Source organism: Mastomys coucha, unplaced genomic scaffold (assembly GCF_008632895.1).
Source record: "Mastomys coucha isolate ucsf_1 unplaced genomic scaffold, UCSF_Mcou_1 pScaffold3, whole genome shotgun sequence".
Classification (NCBI taxonomy): Eukaryota; Metazoa; Chordata; class Mammalia; order Rodentia; family Muridae; genus Mastomys; species Mastomys coucha.
Window position 1 is genome coordinate 10,495,192 of NW_022196909.1, and position 3,318 is coordinate 10,498,509.

General features: G+C 49.6%; 1 long non-coding RNA gene across 1 annotated transcript in view; it reads left to right on the forward strand.

Moving 5' to 3' along the window:
* Positions 1-284: 284 nt before the first annotated feature.
* LOC116075285 overlaps positions 285-3,318 on the forward strand; it is a 10,501-nt gene continuing 7,467 nt past the window's right edge. Inside the window, exons 1-2 of the long non-coding RNA XR_004112503.1 lie at positions 285-365; positions 796-887. This is a non-coding gene — a long non-coding RNA (uncharacterized LOC116075285). The remainder of the gene's footprint in view (positions 366-795; positions 888-3,318) is intronic.

Here is a 3,318-nt window from a genome sequence, read left to right on the forward strand (position 1 = left end):
GAGTGCAGTTCTGATGTGCATTCATGACCTGCTCAGTCATGAATGTTCAGTTAGTAGCCAAGAGACTCTTTATGGAAATAGGTTAAAACTGGAATGGTCAGGGTTTCCTCTCAGGCTCACGTCTTCCTGGAGGGAGTCAGAGAACAGGGAAAGCCTGTCACGTGAGGACGGTGCTGTGTAACAACTGGGGGTCCATAGCGTGATGCAATAGAGAGAGGCTGAGGCGGGACTTCCGGGACAGGGGAGGCGTCTTCAAGGCAGTGCCATTTAAGCAAACGTCGCACCAGAACGATGAGGGGTCTGAAGGAAGAAAGAGCTGCAATACAAAGGCCTGGAGAGGACGGGGAGCACTCGGGTGACACTTGGTAGGTGATATGGTGACAAAGCACAGGTGAGGGGAGAGGCAGCTGGTCTGGCGTTAGGGACTGATTGAACCTAGCTAGCTCTCACACATGCTAGGCAAGCCACTCGGCCTCTGAGCTGTAGGATTGGCCTTCTTTTTACTGTTTACTTCGAGAAAAACGTCTCACTAAGTTGCCTGGGCTGGGCCTTCAGCTCACTCTGTAGCCCAGGCTGGCCTTAAACTGAGGCTCCTTCTGCCTCGGCCTGGGGAGCAGATGGGATGACAGGCTAGGACCACTAGGTGGCGGCGCTGAATGCACGAATGGAAGCTAATGGTTCCAGCTCCCTGCGTTTTCAGGCTGTAGGCACAGGCCGGTGTAGCCCCTGCCAAGCCAGCTAGCCAGTGTCTTCCTCACACACCGATGACCTTTCTCATGGCTTTGATCCTAACAGGCCCCTGTGGTAGAGTGCTCTGTATCTGGCCGGTGGGCCCTCTATGACATTTCTGTGGTGTTACATTTTCACGATGCCTGAGATGCAACTAGGTCAGTAACTTTGTTTTAATTTTTTTTTTTTTTTTTTTAAGACAGGGTTTCTCTGTGTAGCCCTGCCAATCCTGGAACTCACTCTGTACACCAGGATGGCCTCGAACTCGGAGATCTGCCTGTCTCCGACTTCTGAGCGCTGGGATTAAAGGCGTGAACCTCCGTGCCATAAACCTCCATGCCCAGCTTTGTTTTTTGTTTGTTTGAGTCAGGGTCCCGCCCAACCTAGGCTGGCCTTTACTCTCCGTAGCTGAAAACCTCTGATACTGGTATGGCTTTTTGTTTTGTTTGCTTTTGTTTTTTTTTGTTTGTTTGTTTTTTGTTTTAAGATTTATTTATTATGTGTAATTACACTGTAGTTGTCGTCAGACTCTCCAGAAGAGGGCATCAGATCTCATTATGGATGGGTGTGAGCCATCCATGCGGTTGCTGGGATTTGAACTCAGGACCTTAGGAAGAGCAGTCAGTGCTTTTTTGGTTTTTTTTGTTTGTTTGTTTTGTTGTTGTTGTTTTTCGAGACAGGGTTTCTCTGTGTAGCCCTGGCTGTCCTGGAACTCACTCTGTAGACCAGGCTGGCCTCGAACTCAGAAATCCACCTGCCTCTGCCTCCCAAGTGCTGGGATTAAAGATGTGTGCCACCCGGCTGCAGTCAGTACTCTTAACCACTGAGCCATCTCTCCAGCCCCTGTTTCTGTTTTTTTTTTTTTTTTAACTTTTTGTTTATTTATTTAATGTATGTAGGCACACTGTCCCTGTCCTCAGACACACCAGAAGGCGGTGATGGATGCCCATTACAGATGGTTGTGAGCCACATGTAGTTGCTGGGATTTGAACTCAGGACCTTCAGAAGAACACTCAGTGCTCTTGCCTGCTGAGCCATCTTGCCAGCCCTGTATGCATGCATTTTACAGTGGTGTAAACTGAGGCACCTGAGAAGGCATGGGTTCTTCCTAGTTACCTGGGAAGTTAGTGGCCAAGGAGAGGGAACACTGCTAGCTCACTGGGTCCCACAGTAGAAATGGAAGAGAAAGACCATCGAAGAAGTACCCACTCTATGTTGGCCTCTATCAACTTAAACTATTTGCTGTGGTCCTCAACATAACTCAAAATAAGAATTATTGTACCCATTTTACAGTTGAAGCACTGGATATAAGAAATGGATTCAGGGGCTAAAAGACATTTTATGTACATGAGCACATTGTAGCTGTCTTCAGACACACCAGAAAAGGGCATCAGATGCCATTACAGATGGTTGTGAGCCTCCATGTGGTTGCTGGGAATTGAACTCAGGACCTTCAGAAGAGCAGTCAGTGCTCTTAACCGCTGAGCCATCTCACCAGTCCTATAAAATACCTTTTTTAGCCGGGTGGCGGTGGCGCATGCCTTTAATCCCAGCACTTGGGAGGCAGAGGCAGGCGGATTTCTGAGTTCGAGGCCAGCCTGGTCTACAGAGTGAGTTCCAGGATAGCCAGGGCTACACAGAGAAACCCTGTCTTGAAAAAAACAAACAAACAAACAAAAAAACAAAAACAAAAACAAAAAAAAAAAAAAAGAGAGAAAGAGATTCACAACTACTGTTAGACTCCAAAGAGCCCCTCTCTTCACAACATCACCATGAACCTGGACTACATGCCTGGCTCCAAAGGTCAGATTGAAGAGTTCTGGCTGGTGGGGGTGGGGTGTAGGGTAGACACCCTGCAGGGTGGGGACCAGTAGGGTGGGGACCAGTAGGAGAGAAGGTCTAGGCCATGCTGGAACCCTGCTGGGCTCTCACAGGCCTTCATTTCCTGCGAAGGGCAGCTCTGGAGCCTGGGTACCAGTTTCAAGGCCACACAGATCTCTGCAGCATCCGAGTCTGGCCTCCTGAGGTGGTTCTGAGATTAAAGGTTCCTGGCTTTCATGGACCTGCCCCTGGCCCAGGGTTGCTATGGGAGTTGGCTTAAAAGACCATGTCGGAGGGAGGATTTTCAGAATCGCTCTGCTTTCCCACGCTGTGTGGGGTCTCCACCTCCTATGGTCAGCCTGACTCAGAACCAGCTGTCAGGACCCCTGGGGCTTCTTGGGGAGGCCGACTTTTGTTTTGTTTTTTTGACAATTGTGGGTTGTCTTGCTAGTTTGTTTCCAATTGTGGTAAAAGATGTGTATGGGACAGGGCTGGCGGTGTAGCTCACTGACAGGACAGATGCTTTCTTGTTATTCGTTTTTAACTGTATTTGTGCGCGAGCTCACGTGCACATGTGCGGACCTTCCGACACTTGGCGGCAGTTGGCTTGCTTCCTCTACTGTGGGTCCCAGGGATGGAAATCGGGTCGTCAGGCTTGGCAGCAAACACTTTTACCTTCTGAGCCAACCGTCCTCAACCTTCTCAGTGCTGCGACCCTTGACCCTTCAGTACACTTCCTCATGTTGTAGTGACGCCCCCCCCCCCAAG